At 44.4% G+C, this 20,439-nt stretch overlaps 1 pseudogene; it reads left to right on the top strand.

Moving 5' to 3' along the window:
• The first annotated feature begins 340 nt into the window (after positions 1–340).
• On the top strand, positions 341–912 carry LOC100773680 (annotated as a pseudogene).
• The last annotated feature ends 19,527 nt before the right edge of the window (positions 913–20,439 follow it).

Raw genomic sequence — 20,439 nt, forward strand, 5'->3', positions numbered from 1 at the left:
CTTAAGGTTTAAAAAAAATCGTGAGCTTGTACCAGATAAATCCATCCATATAAAAGAGATACAGAAGTGGCTGGAGAGGTGAGTCCATGGCTGCTCTTCCGGGCGGGGGTGGGGGGGGTGGGGGCTGGGGCTCATTTGATTCCCAGTACCCATGGCAGCTCACAATCATCTAGAACTCCAGGTCCAGGAGGTCTGACGCCCTCTTCGGGCCTCTGTGAGAACTGCTGCGTAGACATGGTACACAGACCTACATGTAGGACAAACACTATTTACATAAAATAAAAATAAAAACAAAAATAATCTTTCAAAAATTTATTTAGCACTCCTCCTGTTCCCCATCATGTCGAAAGATCAAGGTGAAAAGGAGAACCCCATGCAGGACCTTCGCATCAGCAAGCTCTGCCTCAATACCTGTGTAGGGGAATGCAGAGATAGACTGACCAGGGCAGCCAAGGTATTGGAGCAGCTCACAGGCCAGACAACTGTGTTTTCCCAAGCCAGATGTACCATCAGGTCCTTTAGCATCAGGAGAAATGAAAAGATTGCCGTTCACTGCACTGTCCGTGGAGCCAAGGCAGAAGAAATTCTGGAGAAAGGCCTGAAGGTGTGGGAGTATGAATTACAGGAAAAATAACTTCTCAGATACTGGAAACTTTGGTTTTGGGATTCAAGAACACATTGATCTGGGCATCAAATATGACCCTAGCATTGGGATCTATGACCTGGATTTCTATGTGGTGCTGGCTAGGCCAGGTTTCAGCATTACAGACAAGAAGTGCAGCACAGGTTGCATTGGAGACAAACACAGAATCAGCAAAGAGGAGGCCATGCCCTAGCTCCAGGAGAAGTATGATGGGATCATCCTTCCTGGCAAATAAATTTTATTCCAAAGACCAATAAAAATTTTTCTCAGAAAAACAAAACAAAACAAATTTAATTATCTATCTATCTATCATCTATCTATCTATAGTCTATCTATCTGTTGTGATGAGGACTGAACACAAGACCTTACATAATATTCCCATGCCAGCCTCTCAAATATCTCTGTCACAGTGTGCATCACTACCTATTACATCTCCAGAATCAGCAGGACGCACTAAGAAAAGATCTAAGTGTGTGACCGGTGGGTTTGAGAAAACCCAAGAGAAAGAGAAGGCCTCAAACGCACCCAGAGAAAAAAAGATGTACAACTGACAGGGCTGTTCACTACTTTCAATGGGGATAAAAGATAACGAGATGATGTTTTCAAAGCATCAAAAGAAAACATTCCAGCACAAAATCCTACACTCAGTGAAAATATTGTCAAAAAAAAACCCCACAGAATAAAATCATTTTCAAATGCATGAAAACACAAAGAGCTTCCATCCACAACTACAATGAAGGAATGTGAGAGGAAGTTCTGCGGAAATGCAGGCAAACATCACACGGAAAATTACAAGAAGGAACAGAGGGCTGGGCGTGGTGGTGCACACCTGTTACCCCAGCACCTAGGATTGTGAGCTGCAGGCCAGCCTGGGCTACATAGTGATCTCAAAACACTGAAATAGAAAACACATCAAGTACAAGAAATGAACAGTACATATGTGTACACATGTCAGTGTGTGAACATTTTTTTCATTCTTCTTCGATGTCCACCAGTTTAGCACATCTGAGGCAGGTGGTAACTATGCTTAAGCATGATAAGAACTTCCAGACTTTTCTAAATTCTCCTTGACGCTTGCTATTGTTGTTTTGGCCTTGCCACATGGTAGCGGATGGGATGGTCTTATACACTTCCCTAAGGACTGACATTGGCTCCTTTCCATGCACCCTTTGGCCATTTGTATACCTTCTCGGGACAACTTTGCCCACCTTTGTAGCTGTGTTATTTGCCTTTTAGTTGAGTTGTGAGAGCATCTATTATGTACTTTACATACTCTATATTCTTCTGGAGGAAGAAATTATCAGCCGGCTAATGGGGAACTGCAATATTGCATGAGTATTGTCTGTCTGAAAATGTATATGCCATTTGGTGTGTACATATTCCTCTACAAAACAATGGAAAACCTTTACAATGCGAACTCAGTGGTTACAATTTGTACAGTGATCTTTTGACCCTCTGCCAGAAACTAAGTTCTCGTCTGGCAAATATACTCACCTTTCTTTCCCCGCCTAAGCTCGGACTCTACAAAGAAGCCCAGATCCCTTTTACAACTTGTCTTGTCTGGAAACAACCAACAGGGGCAGTAGTATAAGCCCAGAAAGCTGAGAGATGGAGACAGGACCAAGTTTTCTGTTCCTGGGAGAGTTGGTCTCCTTGTGTCCCCAAAGGGTCACTTGGCCTCCTAGCTAAGCAGTGGCCTTCTTAAAGGTCCAGATCCCAGCTCCACTGTGACCCTCCTCTGAGTCCCAAATCCCAATAATTCTCATTATTTCCTCATGACCCTCCTCCCAAACCCCATACCTTGGTTTTTGCTCTATTTCTTTCTCTTTCTATAGTAACTAAATAATAGTTCTTTGTAGAAAAATCTTCTGTTAAGTAACTGGAGTCATCTCTCTCAACAATGGGCCTCCTGGATAACAGGGTAGTCTGTTTTCATCTGAATCTTCTGTCTATTTCCATCTACATTTTAGAGAGACAGATGTCTTCCTTAGTCAGTCTGTAAGGAAGGAACCCCAGGGATGCTGGGAGTTGAGGAGAGGTGATGCATCTCAAAAGATTGTATGATGTCTCTGGATTCATCGGGTCTTCTGTCCAGAGGGGAACTCAGGGCTGGTTTCTCAACTGGGCAGAGTAAGATCTTGGCTTCTCCCAGGTAGTGGGTCATCTTGATGCCCCTTCCATGGTTCTTCTGCTCTCTTTGGAATTGGGCTAAGGAATTAAGTACTAACTGATGATTTCTGATTCTGGTGGCTCCTGCCTCATTGCCCTCTTTTGGCTGCTGGGGGCTATCCTGGCTTTGATGTACCTCACTCAAGGATTTTTGCTAAATGCAGTTCTGATCACCCCAGTTCCTTTCTTGAGACTGCAGGTTATTTTTTTGTTTGTTTGTTTTGTTTTTGCCTTTGGTTTTAGTTTTATTTTATGTACATTGGTGTGAGTGTGCTGGGTCCCCTGGAACTGGAGTTATAGACAGTTATGAGATGCCATGTGGATGCTGGCAATTGAACCTGGGTCCTCTGGAAGAGCAAACAGTGCTCCCAACCACTGAGCTATCTCTCTAGCCTGATTCTTTGTACGCTGATGTGTACATGTGCATGAGTCCACAGCTGTGTACACAGAGGCCACAGGTTGACCTCTATCACTGTCCTCTATCATTGCCCACCTTTTGAGACAGAGTCTGTCAGTGAACCAGGAGCTCATTGTCTCAGCTAAACTGGATTGCCACCAAAACCCCGGGGATCCTCCTGCCTTTAGCCCCTGTACTGGAGCTAGGCATGCACTACCGTGCCCAGCTTTTTTCATGGATGCTGGGATCCAAAATTAGTTCCTCATGCCTGTACAGCAAGCACTTTACCCAGAGTTATCTCCCTAGACCATCTTAAAACTTTTAATTGCCTCTGCGAACATAAACTCAGTCATATCCACTGACTCACCCTGGAGGGCACTCATCACCTTAGTGATGTCTACAGCAGCTCCTTCTGCTCCAATCAGGTCCTAGTTGTGCTGGCAGAGTGCCAGCTTCTTACAAACCCTTTGAATCCTCCATCCTGAAGTCACCCTCCAGAACATTCTCCCCTGGAGTTTCCTCTTATTCACACTCATTCTTCAGACTTCAGTTTAGCAGGCAGTCCTCAGACCAGGCAACCCTGACCCCTGTTCTGAGTACCATAGCTCTGCTTGCTCCAGGATACCTATTCCTTTCTCGATAAACTTTATTGCAACCTGTAACTGCATTTTTGTTTGTGTGGTTATTAGATGCAGCTTCCTTGGGGACATTGTGTGCTCCCAGCTAAGTTGGGGAGGGGACCAGGTTTGTTCTGTTTTTCATATAATTCCCAAGCAGTATCGGCCAGTGAATATAGCCAATGAATAGCTGAAAAAAATTAATCAATCAGTAAAGATGGTTAAGGGAAAAAGTGGAGAGCCAGCTCTCAGAGGCTCTGACCCAGTCTCTGGGGCCACAGGGAAGCTGCAGCATGGACAAGGGTGCTGTGGTTTGAATGAGTAATGTCTCCCAAAGGCTCACATTGGTCCCAGTTGGTGGTGTGGTTTGAGGACTTTATGCTACCTTTAGGAGGTGGAGCCTTGCTGAAGGAAGTACATCACTGGGGGGTGGGTTTTGAAGGCTTATAGCCTCAACTCTCTTCTAGTTCTTTTTTCTTCTGGTATGTGGTTGAGATGTGAACTCTCAGCTTCCTGCTCCTGCTGCCATGCCTTCGCTGCCATTATAGGCATCTAGCTCTGTGGAACCATAAGCCAAATTAAACTCTCTCTTAAGTTGCCTTTAGATGCAATATTTTATTCCAGCAACAGAAAAGTAACTACTATAGGTGGGTCTCCAGGTAGTGTAGACACAAGTGAGTCTCCAGGTCTCCCTCTAGGTAGCTAGAGTGTAGACACAGGTGCATCTCTGGGCCTTCCTCCTGATAGCTGGAGCGGAGACATGGGTGGGTCTCCAGGCCTCCCTCTTTTGTAGCTGTAATGTGAACACAAGTGGGTGTCCAAGCCTCCCTCTCCTGGTGGACTCCACATACTCTGTCCCTTCTTGGGATCTTGTCAAGGCCTGTGGTTTCTGCTGTCCTCTTTCCACCAAGACTATAGCTTTAAGCCCAACCTTAATAAGTCCCTTCCTGACATCACAGGCAATCAGCTTGTTTCTGATTACCTCTATCCACCATGAATAATTATTACTGTTATTATTAGACCTAAAACATAACAAGTAAACAACCATCTTAGAAGGCCTCTGACATTACAACACACACACAGACCCTCAAGGTGCTGTTGACATTGTGTTTGACAACAAAGTTTGCCATGCACTACTGTTTTCAGAACCTGAGAGAGTGCTGCTCTCTGTAGAGGGATTTTAAGACTTTGGTCCTAGAGGTTAACCAGGATAACTCTGATCCCTCAAATGTCAGTGCTTACTACATGTTTCCTCCCTTGCTGTTCATGTGATGTAGTTAAGCATGGCTGATGGATAAGGAGCCAGCAGAGAGCAAGAACATGACCATACTGGGGTGCTCTGACAGTTAGAGGTCGAAGTTGAAAAGCAAGCACAGTCCAGCAACTACTCTCTCTAAAGCAATTTTGTTGTTGGACTTGAAGTAGATTTGTCTATTTGCTGACAGTGCAGAAACTCAATGCTATCATTGATACTGATGGTCAGCTTGACATGATCTAAGCCACCTAGGAGACACACCTCTGGACATGTTTGTGAGAGAATTTCTAGGTTAGGATTATTAAGGTGGGAGGGTCTACCCTAAATGCAGGCAGTACCATGCTATAGGATGAGGTTCTGGATTGGTTAAAAAGCAGAAAGCAAGCTAAGCAATCACTAGCTTTCAACCAGCTTCCTCACACTCTTGGCTGCTACACCTTCCCTGCCATGATGGACTTCTGAAACTGTGTGCCAGAATAAACCCTTCCTTCCTTAAATTGCGTTAGTCAGGTGTTTTTAGTTACAGAAATGGGAAAAGTAACTGATAGATCCATATCCACCTCAAAAAGGAAAGCATGGACCAACAAGATGGCTCAGTGGGTAGAGGCAATTGCTGCCAAAGCTGATGACCTGAGTTTGCTCTCTAGGACCTGTATATGGTAGGAGAGAACTGTAGTAAGTTGTTCTCTGACCTTTACACTTGTGCTGTGACAGCATGTACACACACACACACACACACACACACACACACACACACACACACACACACACACACACACACAGTAAATAGATAAATGAATAAATAAATATTATTTTAAAAACTTGAACATAGATGGATGACTCAGCAAGGTTGTGTCCATCCTTCTGGTAATTACAGTTCACCATGTGGGCTGCTCTAGACAGAAAACCAACTCCTAAGTCTCAGAAGCAAGAACCCCTTTCCTTCCCAAGAGACTCCACAATAAGAATTTTGGATCAACAGGGAAAGCAGCAGTTTGTTTGTACTCTCCTCCTCCAGCCCCTTTAGTGGTTTGAATAAGAATGGCCCCATAGGCTCATGTATTCAAATGCTTAGTCACCAAGGAGTAGCACTATTTGAAAGGATTAGGAGATATGGTCTTGGAGGAACTGTGTCCCTGGGGGTGGCTCTCTCTCTCTCTCTCTCTCTCTCTCTCATCTCTCAGCTACTCCTCAGACATCATGTCTGCCTGTGTGCCACCATGCTCCCTGCCATGGTGATAATGGACTAAACTTCTGAAACTGTAAGCAAGCTTTTAATGAGCTGTTTTCTTTTATAAGATTTCCCTTGGTCATGGTGTCTCTTCACAGCAATAGAACAGTGACTAAGACACCTTCCAAAGTGGAGTCCAATTACATAACATTAAAAAGTCCCTTTAGATTTTGTATTTTATAATCTCCTGGGAACTCAGTTGAAGTGAAGAGCAGATGTCTCCTAAGCTCAGACTAAAAGATAGAATGTCTGTGTTTGGAGAAGCCCAACTATTGTGAGCAATGAAGGGGATGCCTGCAAAACAACTGGCAGCATCAGGGAAGGCCGATTTGTCAGATTCAAAGATGTTAGAAAAACAGCTTGAGGGTCCAGGCATGTCAGCACCCAGAGCAGCAGCACAGACCATATAGCCCAACCTGCCTTCATCCCTCCTCTCGCTCGCTCTAGCACACCTACCAACTCTTTCCCACAGAGCTCTTCTGCCTGGAGGCAATCCATCCTCAACTGCATCCTGTGACAGTGGGTTAGAGATGGTGGAACCCGAGAGTCTCCTTGATTCCATTTCACTCAGGTCACATCCAGTGTTCAAACCCACTTCAGCACTAAGGCCCTGGGATAGTTGTTCTTTTCTAACATGACTAAAGAGTCCGGTTAGATATTTGCACTGTTTGGGGAAGTTTTTTTTTTTTTTTTTTTTTCCCTCCAGAAGCAACTATTCACTTCTTATCCTCGAGCCCCAGATATATAAGGAAAGCAGAGCTAGCAGATCTGAAGAGGCAAAAGGGAAATAAATCATTTGTAGCCCCAAATGTTACTGATAACTTCAGTAGATAAAATCTATACTATGAACATTTTTATTTGCAATGAAGCTGCAGTATACTTGATACCTTTTCCCTTCCCCACAAGGAAAAAAAATATCTGTGGAAAAATGCTGATCTAATATATTGCAGAAGTTGAAGCCAAGGTTTTAAAACTCTATTTTTTTGTACTTAAAAACAATTGTCTACCATTATTTAGAGACATTCTTGGGAGCAGATAAATGCATTAAACAGTAAGCTTGTTTCTATGGTTTATTATGGTGATCAGTAGTAATCTGGGCCAAAAATCAAATATATAAAAAGTCCAAAGCTAGCTGCCCACTCCTGGGATTAGATTTTTGGTTGACAAATAAGCACCATCTTCATTAGCTGGATGCACTTAATGGGATGCATTTCTTCATTTTCAATTCCTTGTCAGAACAGTGGAACACAGAGTCATTTAAAGTGGACGTGAGCTAGACAAGGACCAAACAAATTCATTCAAAAGAAAGGTCTATTTTGCTGTGCACTTTGAAGCTATGCCTTCTTGCTTACCATTTCCTCCACACTGCATAACTGGGAGGAAAGAGCCAAGGACAGTACCTGCCAGAAGCAATGCTTCTAAGGCAGAACATATTTGTGAAACTTCCTTCTCAGCAGCAATTCCCTGCCCCCCCCCCCAGTGTCTTCTGTAAGAGCTGTGACTCCTTCCTTCTCCCTGCCTTCCCTAGTGCCCTGGTTGATTACCAGAGCTGTGGGTGGTCATTGATCATCCTCAGGGGACTGGCCACCCTAGAGAGACTGCAATGCCAGACACAGGGATCTGCACGCAAGGGTGTCTCATGCTCACTGTGTCACACTGCCTTGGACCGAGTACAGAAGATAAATTCCAAGAAAAAGAATGAAGCTTAATTTTCAAGCCCACTGACTCTCTGGCCTCTTTATAAGTCCTGCCAGTCTGGGAAGATCTCCCTGACAGGGGAGGGAGATTTGCTATGCACATAGAGCCTGCTGTAGAGTGGTTGGTAATGGAGCCCGGGAAAGGATCTTGATTGTTGGCATGGGCAGTGTTCTGTTGCTGACAGCTTGGGCTAGCTCTCTATAACTGAAAGATTTTAATAAACACCAAACACAGGAGCGAGGCAGAATTTCCAACTTCAAACAGTTTAAATTTTAGCAGGTTTAGTACTGGTGTGAGGGGAGGGTTGTGGTGATATATTGCTTATGATTTATCAAAGCCACTGGAGATCAAAATAGCAAAGCAGCCATACTAGTGAAGGGACCAGCTTCCCTTTTGGCAGCCATAACAGCCGAACACGTGCTTGCCATAAACCTGCCTTGGTCACTTAGAGGTCAGATGCCTGTCTCGTGACAAGGAACCCATCAGAAGTTAGTCACTAGAAAGTCAGATGCCTGCCTCGTGACAAGGAACCAATCAGAAGTTAGCTGGTGGCGCTATGCTTTACGACCCTGGGTGTGCTTTACGGACAAGCTCACAGCAATGACGCACAAAGTATAGCAACCACCCTGGGAGGGCCTATGGGCCATAACAACCAGTTGACCAATCAACACAGGGCAAGCCCTCCAAGCCTGGAGGCACACCAATCGTGAGCCTGTGCATACCCCTAGACACTCCCCTTACGCTGTCCTATAAGATCTCTTGGGAGACCCTAGGAGCCGTCTTTTCTAGCCATCCGCCATGGCGGGTGGGTGAAAGACCCGAGCTAACATGGGGTTAGCTCGTTAAATTACAATAAATCCTCGTGCAGTTTGCAGCAAGCTCTCGAATCCGCCTGGTGATTGGGGTGACCGTGAACGTGGCCTGGGACCCCGGATACTTGAGTTTTAGGGGGTCTAACACTAGTTAGCTATAGAAGCTAGGAGGTGGTGGTATACACCTTTAATCCCAAGAATCAGGATTAAGAGGTAGATGGATCTCTGTTAGTTCAAGGCCACACTGGCTACATGAAGTTGATCCAGTCTTAAAAGAAACAGCTCACACAAAGGTGATCTCAGCACTTGGGATCACATGCTGTTGTGCCCAAATTCTGAACCCCCAAATCACCAAGAGGCCCATTTTGATGCAAATGCAAAGAGTCTTTTTATTGCAGTTGTTTAACAAGCTAACCCCATTAGCCTGGGCCTTTCATTCATCCACCATGGCAGATGGCTGGGGAAAGACCCCTGAGAAACCATGAGACAGGGATCTTACAGGGTAGCGTAAGGGGAGTATCTAGGGGTATACATAGTCTCAGGATTGGTGTGCCTCCAGGCTTGGGCGACCAGCCCTGTGTTGATTAGTCAACTGGTTGTTATGACTCATAGGCCCTCCCAGAATGGTTGTTATGCTCTGCAAGTCACTGCTGGGCACTTGTCCGTAAACCACACCCAGAGTTGTAAAGCATAGCCCCAATAGCTAACTTCTCTGATTGGTTCCATGCCATGATGTGGGCATCTGACCTCCTAGTGACCAAAGCAAGGTCAGGCAAGCACGTGTTAGCCTGTCATGGTTGCCAAAATGGGGGGGTCCCTTTGATGCCTTTAATCCCTGCACTAGGGAGATGGAGACAGGAGGATATGGCTGGATGGAAAAAAGAATATAAGGAGGAGGAGACAGGAATTAAGAAACTTTTGCCTCTGAAGATTCGTGGAGACAGGGTTGCCATTTCAGCTGGGTAGAGGTAAGATCTACTGGCTTGGCTGCTTTGCTTCTCTGATTTTCAGTTTGAATCTTGAGCCCCAATATTTGTCTCTGGGTCTTTTATTTATCGTGATACAAAGGGTTGTGATGTATTGGTTACTGGCTTGCAGCTGTGACCAAATGCCTGGCAAAGTCAACTCAAGGAAGCAAGGGTGTATTCCATTTCACAGTTTAAGGGTACAGTCTATCATGGCAGTAAAGTGTGGTGATCTAAACACGGGCAGCTGGCCATGTTCTAACCACAGTTAGAAAGCAAAGTGATGAATGCCGGCATGCAGCTTGATTTCTTCTTTTTACTCTTTACTCAGTCAAGGCCCCCAAGGGATGGTGCCACCCATACTCGGGATAGGATTTTTCTCCTCAGTTATACCTCTCTAGAAAAACCCTCATGGACTTGCCTAGATGAGTGTCTCCTACGTGATTCCAAACCCAGTCTAGTTAATGGTGACAATTTACCATGACACTTGCCTCCTCTAAGTCAGAAAGTTATCAGAAGGTAAAACAGAGCACTGTTATTTTTGTTTCCTCAGCTAATGGCTTTTGGGATGTTGCCCACATCCCAATTCCCTCTGATGAGGTTCAGTGCCAATTATAGATAGTATTTGGGTAAGCTGGGGCCATCAAAGCATTCTGAAAGTGTAGCACTGCTCTCGTAGAGAACTGCCCTAAGACTACTGGACAGCCTCAGGTCCATTGTTGGATGAGAGCTTCCATGGCAAAGAAGAGGGCAGAACAGGATTTTGAGAGATCTGGGAAGTGTCTTGAACATTCTAGCTCATGGAAATGTTAGATCACTTATCTAACACAGTCCTTGGGCGGGACATGGATGACTTCTCATTTGTGAGACAAGATAACATCTTCCAAAGTGCTGTGTTTGACCTTAGTCTTCTACAGAGGAAGGAATATTACTTATGTACTTGATACAACAAATCAGATTTTATCAGTTAGAGCAGGGTGGGAACATGTTTTCAGGTAATAAAGTTCATTCTACTCTTGGATGTTGTTCAATTTAATAGTGTATTAAAATCATTGTTGTTATTTTTTTTTAAAAATTTATTTATTATGTATATAACATTCTGCTTCCATGTATATCTGCACACCAGAAGAAGGCACCAGATCTCATTATTACAGATGGTTGTGAGCCACCATGTAGTTGCTGGGAATTGAACTCAGGACCTCTGGAAGAGCAGTCAGCGCTCTTAACCTCTGAGCCATCTCTCCAGCCCCATTGTTGTTATTTTTTAAGACAAGGTTTTGGTCTATAATACAGACTGGCTTTAAAATCATGGTCATGGACTCAGATTCCTCAGGGTAGAAATTACAGGTAGTGTGTGTGTGTGTGTGTGTGTGTGTGTGTGTGTCTGTGTGTGTATGCCTGATCTTAATACAGTTTTGTTTATTTGTTCATGTATTTACGTGATACTAGGGATTGAACTGGACAAGTATTCTACTGAAAGCTATAATTCCAGCTTCCATAGGATTTTTCAAATAAAATGACTTGATGAGGTGTTATATACATTGAACAAGTTTTCTATCCCAAACATCTCAATACCTATTACCTTGGAATATGACTATATTTGGAAATACGGTTATAACAGATCTGATTAGTTGAGACAAGGCAATACTACAGTAAGGTAGGCTACTTATCCAAAGTGACTGGTTTTTTCATGGCCATGAAGATGACCTTGAAGAAAGCCACCCGTGTTATGGAATATTATTTTAACTAGGCAAAGATGTGTTTTTTATGCTGCAGAATATTACTTTAACTGTGTAGGGGTGTGTTACATTTGTTTAGCGATGTAAGGATGCTTCTATGTAAAGATGTGTTGCACTTGTTTTACTTTGCCTGCCTAAGGCACCTGATTGGTCTAATAAAAAGCTGAATGGCCAGTATCTAGGCAGGAGAAGGATAGGCAGGACTGGCGTGCAGAGGGAATAAATAGGAGGAGAAATCTAGACTTGAGGGAAGAGGAACAAGAGGAAGAAGGAAGAAAGGATGAGGAACACATCCAGGGCAAGAAGCCAGGCAGTTGCCAGCCAGCTAGACACAGAAGCAGTGAAAGTATGGTAAACAGAAGAAAGAAAAAATAAAAAGCCCCAAGGCAAAAGGTAGATTAAGAGAAACAGGTTAATTTCAGTTAAAAGAGCTAGCCAAAAACATGCCTAAGCTGGGCCAAGCATTGGAAACTAATAATAAGTCACTGTGTCATGATTTGGGAGCTGGGTGGTGGCTCAAAAAAGAAAAAAAAAAAGCAATAGAAAAAGCCTGGTATACACCCATGGGCCAATGAGAGAGGTCCAGCACAGAGCCTTCCTTCAGAGTGGTCCAGCCTTGCTGCCACTCTGATTTTGGATTTCCAGGCTCCACAATGGTGAGATCATGAGTTACTGTTGTTAAGAAACTGGCATTGTGGCTGCCCTGAGAGATGAGTTCAGGGAGGTGACTGAAAAGGGGAACTTGGGGCCATAGCAAGAATTGGAATGTTCTATGTGGTACTGACCAGAAGAGGGAAGTCAGGTGACCAGGTAGAAGAGGGACTTGTGCATGCTGTCCTTCAGAATGGTGTGGATACACCCACTACCATGGAGGGGTGTGGGATTGAAAGGGAGGGAGACCTTTGGACCACACAGGGCAGGAAGACCCTTGCCGAGGCAGGATGGGCAGCCTTGTTGATGGGCTTGAAGATGCGGGAGGTAAGACAGCAAAGCCCATTCATCCGAGGCAGGTCTCTCACTGAATCTAGTGTTGGCTCATTCAGTTGAGACAGGGTTCTCACTCTGAATCTAGAGCTAGGCCGGTGACCAGCAAACCCTAGCTACCTACCTATCTCTAAACCACACCCCCCCCACCCCCGCCCCCGTGCAGCAAAAGTAAAGCCCCAAAGATGGGCCTTTGAGGGCTGACTCTGATCAACAGGAAGCGGGTGGCTGGGGCTTCATTTTAGAAATCTTGATTTGTGTATGTGTCTGTATGGAAAGTTCTGACTTGGCTATGTTTGGAGCAGATCCTCTAGGCACAGACAGGAAGTGTCTGTTCCACAGCTGAGCAGCTTTAGGCTAAAACTGAGGCTACCCCTATGTGGATAAAAGCTCTGGGAAGGAGAACATGCCAAGGGATGAGAGTGCAGTGTCTACCCTAGAATGTGTCCCTGAAGAGGAATTCTTGGAAGTGAGATTAGTGGGTGCAGCCCGTGTATATTCTTAGGCTTCTTAACATGTATCACAAATGACTTTCCCTGAGGACTGTGCCAATTTATTATGCCACACGGTAGCACTGCGTAAGTAGATCTTTTCCTATTAGGTTTTAAAATCTATTTGCGTTTCCTGCACTGAGCCGTCTTCGGTTTCCTGGGTTAAATCTTGCTTCATCAAGATGAATTAGTCTTTGCGTGCATGGCTTAATTTCCTTTATCAGAGTGGTACATGGCTCACTTCTTGTAATTTAAGCTATAACCACTTCAACATCACAGTCGCATTGCCGCCACCACTTGTTCCCTGGAGAGCTGAGATTCACTCAGACTGAAGCAGGTGGAGAGGAGAGCTCCAAGGCTCTGGGGCCTATCTCTTCCCCAACTCTGGGTTAGCCAATGGTTCAGCATGACTCAGAGTCTGGGGCTAGGTTGGCCACACAGGCACCTGTGATATCTGTTGCAAGCAGAGAAGAAAAGGAGGAGAAACTGAGGTGGTCAAGGAAAAGAAGCCAGGCTGGAAGGATGAAGCTTCCCTGAGGGGTGTGGCTTCCCTGATGCTGTGGTTCTGCTCAGTAGGGTGCCTGCCCCCTCTAGGCTAACTAAAACATGACCTGGCTATTTTATGGGTTCATAGGTATCCTTGATTATCTTTGTACAGATACAAAAATATACCCAAGACAGGGTATTTTGTAAAGGCTGAAAATATGTTTTCTACAGCTCAGGAGGCTGGAAGTCCAAGCTCAATGCTGAGGGCTGGATGCTTTTGAGGAAGGAGTCTTGCTGGAAGGAGTGGAAGGATGGAGAAAAGAGACATGGCCAGTGTCCATGAGCCTCCTTATGAAGACACCAATAAGTCCATGGGGATGGATGCTTGGTGACTTAATCATATCCTAAATGCCCTACTTCTTGATACCTATGTGAATTTTATTGGGACTCAAACATTCAAACCATAGCACCAGCCTTCCTAAGAACTCAGTATACCACCTACAGGTCAGGTGGACCCCAGCCTGGCCCATTGGGTCTGTCCATGTTCAGAGGGGTCTGCTCCATATGTTCTTGATGGAGGATGCTGTGGCTTGGATGGAGAGATGCATGGAAGACCAGTCTCATGCATGGAAGCATGGGGACTGTTGGATCAACATGCTGGCCTCCTTTATAACTCAACCACTTGCATTAGACTTTCTTCACAGTAGATCTAATTCATTGCCAAACAATGACAAATGCCTTCACCCTTGTGACTGCTGCCCCAGGAACCCACCTCTGCCAAGGAGCAATTACATCCACAGAGAACAATTAGTAGAGTGGACTTTTATACTTACCTTGATGCTTCTATTATTCTTCAGCAAAGTGCAGTTACTATGATGTAAATGGTACATTCTAATTAGTTTTTATGGGTGTATTCATCCAATTAGCAGCATTTCTACAGAGCTTGATGAGCCGAGCTCAGCTAAGGAGGAGGCACACATAACGCAGGCAGAAGGAGAGCAATGATGGATGGTCCCACACATGTGGCAAATAAAACATTTGACAAGCAATCTTCTGTTTTTAATAACATGAAACATTGCGAGGAAAGAGGGACAGGGAAAGAAATAAATCTATTTTTATAGATTTGGAGAAACAATGAAATCACTCTGAGATGAACAAGTATGTCTCCAATGAGATTATAATTATAGGTGATTTCAATTATTCCAAATAATTGAAAATCTCTAAGGTATTTTGCACCATAAATCCCCTAAGAAACAGACACACAGAAGAGGTCTTGCCTGGTTCCTGATCAAGGAGTAGCCCAGAGCAAGACTTCATATTCCTCTCTGCTTACCAAGATGCAACATTAAATTAGAATTATCCAAGACACCAAGGTCAAACCAGGCTGAGGATTTCTTATAAAGATGACAGGATATTTAATGTATAGGCAGAACCTTTCTCTGTTGCTAAGAAAGTGGCTTCCATTGTGCAATGCCTGCTGGCTGACTTTAGATTCTGTGGAAGCCTTCCAGTTGCCTCCAGAGGTGCCCAAGAGCTTCCTGGAACCCTGCTTCAGTAAGTGGGGCCATCTTTTGAGTAATACCTCAGTGGCATATCCTGTGAGATTATCACACTAATATATCATTAATGGAACAACTTGCTTTGGTGATGGATGGTGTGATGGAGCTGGGGGTGCCGTTCACTCAGGGAGAGACTGCCCCTGGCTCTCATTCCTGCTTATTGAACGGCCCTGTGAAGATCCCAGAATGGAGGGAGGGAGAGACCATGGACTCCTTTATTTAAGGTATGGGTACATCTCTTTGCTGTCAAGGTTCCTTGTAGATCATTCTAGAACACCCTTTGTATTCTGACTGATAAAAGAACAACACATATAAATTCTGAATTTAGAAGGATCCTTAAAAGTCAAGGTCTAGGTAGTGATGCACACCTGTAGTCTTAGCAACCAGGAGGCTGAACCCTGAGACTCTTGAGTTCCTGGCCAGCATGGGATACACGGTTAAACTTTGTCTTAAAAATAAGCAAATTACATTAAAAAAATAAAATAAAAGCCAGGATCTCGGAAAAGCCAAACTGAATGTTTAGAAGGGATGGTTCCTTCTAGAGGTGCATGCCCAGCCAGGGCACCAACTGTTTCTCTTTGATTCCACTTAAAAGAGTTCATCTTGGTAGCTCTTACACTCATTTCCAAAGTTGAGCTGTGTTGAGTGTGGTGTGTGTGTGTGTGTGTGTGTGTGTGTATGCATGAGGCAAATGTGGAGGCCAGGGATCTACATGAGGGGCTGTTCCTCAGCTTTAGTCCATACTCAATTTTGAGACAGGGTTTCTCCTGCACTGGTATTATTATTATTATTATTATTATTATTATTATTATTATTATTATTATTTAAATTAGAAACAAGCTTCTTTTACATGTCAATCTCAGTTCCCTCTCCTTCCCCTCCTCCCCTGTCCCGCCCCCCCCATCTTAACCCCTTTTTGCTCCCCAGGGAGGGTGAGGCCTTCCGTGGGGGGGTCTTCAAAAAAGTCTGTCATAGCATTTGGAGCAGGGCCTAGACCCTCCCCAGTGTGTCTAGGCTGAGAGAGTATCCCTCTCTCTATGAGGAGAGGGCTCCCAAAGTTCATTTGTGTACTAGGGGTAAATACTGATCCACTACCAGTGGCTCCATAGATTGTCTAGACCTCTAAACTGACTTCCTCCTTCAGGGGATCTGGAACAGTCCTATTCTGGTTCCCCAGCTATAAGTCTGGGGTCCATGAACTCCCCCTTGGTCAGGTCAGCTGTTTCTGTGGGTTTCTCCAGCCTGGTCTTGACCCCTTTGCTCATCACTCCTCCCTCTCTGCAACTGGATTCCAGAGTTCAGTTCAATGTTTAGCTGTGGGTATCTATGTCTGCTTCCATCAGCTACTGGATTAAGGCACTAGGATGCCATATAAGGTAGTCATCAATCTCCTTTTTGGAGAAGGGCATTAAGGTAGCCTCTCTGGACTATTGCTTAGATTGTTAGTTGGGGTCAACCTTGTAGATCTCTGGACATTTCTCTAGTCTGGTTTTGTTTTTAATTTAGCAACTCTCTCTGGTGAACTCACAAACTCTTTCTTCCCCTTTCCTTCCTCCTCCTCTTCCTCTCTCCATTTCACAATACCACTAAAAGTCACACTTGATCAGTTCCATTTAGGAAATGATTTTTGTCATGCTAGGATTATCTCTGAAATAAAGAGGTTTACCTGAGCCATTACAGGCACAGCCCAGACAAAGGACCAGATCCTAGGGCAGGACTCTGGCTCCACAACTACCAGCTGCAGACAACATAGCCCTGGGAACCACATCTGCAAGACCAGAGCTAAGAGCCTTTTATTAAGGCAAATTTGGAGGAGGAAGGCCTACATTACCTTGGATGCACATTCATTGTCTATGGAAGAGAGCGGCAGGGAGGAGCAAACCAGAGGTAGCTTCTGGACAGAGGTACATAGGAAGAAGCAGATGCTGGGTTCTGGATCTGTGTGAGCAGAAAGGGGGTTTGGGTTCAAGTTTCACATTGTCTGGTGTGTGTGTGTGTGTGTGTGTGTGTGTGTGTGTGTGTGTGTGAGAGAGAGAGAGAGAGAGAGAGAGAGAGAGAGAGAGAGAGAGAGAGAGAGAGAGAGAGAGAGTGTGTGTCCACAGGAAGAATAGAAGATGATGTTGGACATTTTTTTCTCAGGCACCATCCATCTTTTTTTTTTCTTTTTTAAAAAAGATGGAGTCTCTCACTGCCCTGGAACACTCCAAGTGGCCCGGGTTGGCTTCTCCTGTGCTGGGATTACAGGCACATACATACTACTGCTCATTTTTACTATAGGTGCTGGGATTCTACTCAGGTCCTTACACTTGCACAGCAAGCACTCTACCGACAGAACCCTTATTCTCTCCAGGAGGTTTAAAATGAACCAACTTACGGCAACTCAGAACTTTCTGCTTGCTGTGGGATCCAGGACTATCCTCTGAGTTCAGAGATGGTGACTCCAGGAATATCATCTATTAAGCGGTGAATTATCAATACGTAACCAGACTAAGTTAAATCATCATGTGGCCTCCAGATAAATGAAGAGAGACAAGAGCCAAAGTCCAGCTCCAGCTGGCATCCAGGTAAAGTTCTCTCTGCTTTCATTCTTGCATGGAAAGGTAAGTTGGTATTCCCCAGCTTGATTGTTTTGGAGATTCTGTCTCTTTCCTCTTTACAAGGAAAGAAACCTTGATGTGACCAATCCTATCCTTTGTTTCTGTTCTCTTCAGTCCTTCTCTGTCTATAAAAATATTCTGCTCAGCCCATGACACAGTCCATCCTATGGAACAGAACAGTCTAGAATAGAATAGAAAATAAAGTTACTTAATATCATTAGAATAGAAAATAAAGTTAATATCATTAAACTGCATTGTAATGTTATTTGGGTGTTGCTACATAGCTTTAATTTTAGAACCATATCAGAGGATATATATTGAAATATATATATGTATATTTATTGAATTATATTCAGTAAATTGGCTTATGCAGTTTGAATCACCACTGAAGTGATTAACGGCATGGCCATTAAAATGATCAACGTCATCTTACTAGAGTGTTTTAAATTTTACAAAGAGTAGTCATTTCATTGCATCATTTCAATAGCTCTCCTCACATCAACTCATAGCATAAATTGGGTGTGTGTCATGTCATGCTTTTACAGAAAAGGACTCTGACACAGGAAGAGCTTTGTCTAAGCCCCTTAGACCCAGGCCAAGAGAAAATTTATAGCTGTGCTCTGTGGTGGCAAGTCACCTCTGTTCACTTCCATGTGCCTGCTACCTCCACTCCAGGAACCATCCCAGGATCCCTGGAACCATAAACAATCATTCATGGCCAGGTCCCCAGGCACCTGGGAAGCAGCAGTTTATGGAGTGTTGTTATGTATACTGGTGTTTGGCTGGAGTTATTGGGGTTATCACAGCTAAAGGAAATGTTTCTAAAGTGAAGGAAGGGGATCTGGGAGCCCCTGAAGGGCCATATGCTCCCAACCCATCAGAACTGGGAAACACAGGCTGATTAAAAGCAATGCTTTTCCAACCATATTAGCCACAGCTCTGGGTCACTCCTTACAAAAGATTCATTTCTTTTTTATTTTATGTGTTTGGGTGTTTTGCCTGCATGTTTATCAGTACACCATATACACACAGGGCCTGAGAGCTCAGAAGCAGGAACCAGATCCTCTGGGATTGGAGTTGCAGATAGTTGTGAACTTCCCTATGGGTGTTGGGAACTGAACGGATGCCTCTAATAAGAGCAGCCAGTGCTCTTAACTGTTGAGTCATCTCTCCAGACCCTGAGCCAGCCTCTCAAGATTGACTTCTTCCCCCACTTCCACGATCTCTTAAATACTGATGAGGCACACACATTTGTTAATTCCCATTCCTCCTATCATCATGGCTTTCTCTACCAGGTCCCAGCTAAGAATCATGAAGAGCACATCTTTTTTGCTTCCCCAACATAACTGACCACTGTGTATGAAAGCAGGATACAGGAGGGACACTCTGGTACAAGGTCCAGCCTGTCTACCCTCTTTCACAAATTTTGGACCATTTTGGAATAATATTATATCGTCATACTTTGGGGGCCATGGGTAGGGAGGAATGTCACTTTCCATGGGTGGTAATTTCCATGCATGCTGGCATGAGCTAGCATGACCTGCATCCCTGGCTACGCTAGAAGCTCCATGCAGAATCAGGCCCAGAGAAACCAACCAAGAAAAATGCCAACCACCCCATAATATACGTAGAACTACACAGAGCAAGGCCTGTCTAGGTGCAGGAGATCAGAGCATTCTCTACCTGTCAATGGCAGAGAATATAATGGCATCAGCTTTTCAAGTTTCAGAAATCCACAAGATCAAAGGTTGATCATTTAAAAATAACCACAGTTTGGAATTAATGTAGAAACACAATGAATTTATATCTTGTAAGTGCGCTAGACACTAGCTTCTCCCAGCTCTTGGGAGGTACAGATTGGTAACAGCAAAGTAGATTGGGAACCCATGTGCACATCATATTGAAATCACATCTGCAAAAATAGACCTAAGAGCATTTCAGACACATCGAAAACTCTCATGGACCCCATTAAGAGGAGGGCACTAAGCGCCCCACTGATTTGACTACCTAGTGTGTGTTGTCAAAGGACCAGCAGGCAGAGAAGTCTCAATTGTCCCCAGGGCTTCAGCTCAGCAGTTCTCAATGCTGGATACAGCACCCATCTGCCCTCCTGTTGAATTTGTCCATCTGGTCCAGCCCCTTTCCTCTGTGTTTGGTACCTCACGCCCACAGTCCCATGCCTCTGTAGTCAGTGAGATTCTGGTACCCAAGGCTCAGCTCTGTGCCTCCAGCAGCTCTCCAGCTGGGTTTGTCGATATCTCATCCAACTACCTGCAGTGCCTCTCTTAACCCTGATATTAACTCTGCCTCCAATAAGGCTTCTGAACCCTGTAGCCCCTTTAACCCTTCATAGCCAGCCATTCTGTAACTTATATACAGTAATTTTGGGGTGATGTGTAATGTGTGATCTGTAAGTTTATATTTGTAGTTAAGATTGGGATAAAAGAACTCGTGTTTGCTAAAGGCCAGATAGCAAAATAAATTGGGACACTTGCCAAGATGCAGCTGCCAGTGGAAGCTATGTAGCATGTGAACTGACTGTTATTCGGTAAATTCTGACATTGTGGAAAGACATGTGTGTCCATGTTCCTGGTTCAGTGTGCTCACAGGACGGGGGACTGAACCCAGGGTCTTGTATATGCTGTATGTCAAATGTTCTACTACAGCTACATGCCCAGTCTTGTGACTCATCTTCAATTATCACGGCAAGTGGCACGGGACATCTAATTTTCAATGAGGCTACTGTGGCCTTATTATTTATGTCCCTTCCAAAATCCATTTGTTCACAGTTGCCAA

The sequence above is a fragment of the Cricetulus griseus genome, chromosome 3 (assembly GCF_003668045.3).
Source record: "Cricetulus griseus strain 17A/GY chromosome 3, alternate assembly CriGri-PICRH-1.0, whole genome shotgun sequence".
NCBI classification, from domain to species: Eukaryota; Metazoa; Chordata; class Mammalia; order Rodentia; family Cricetidae; genus Cricetulus; species Cricetulus griseus.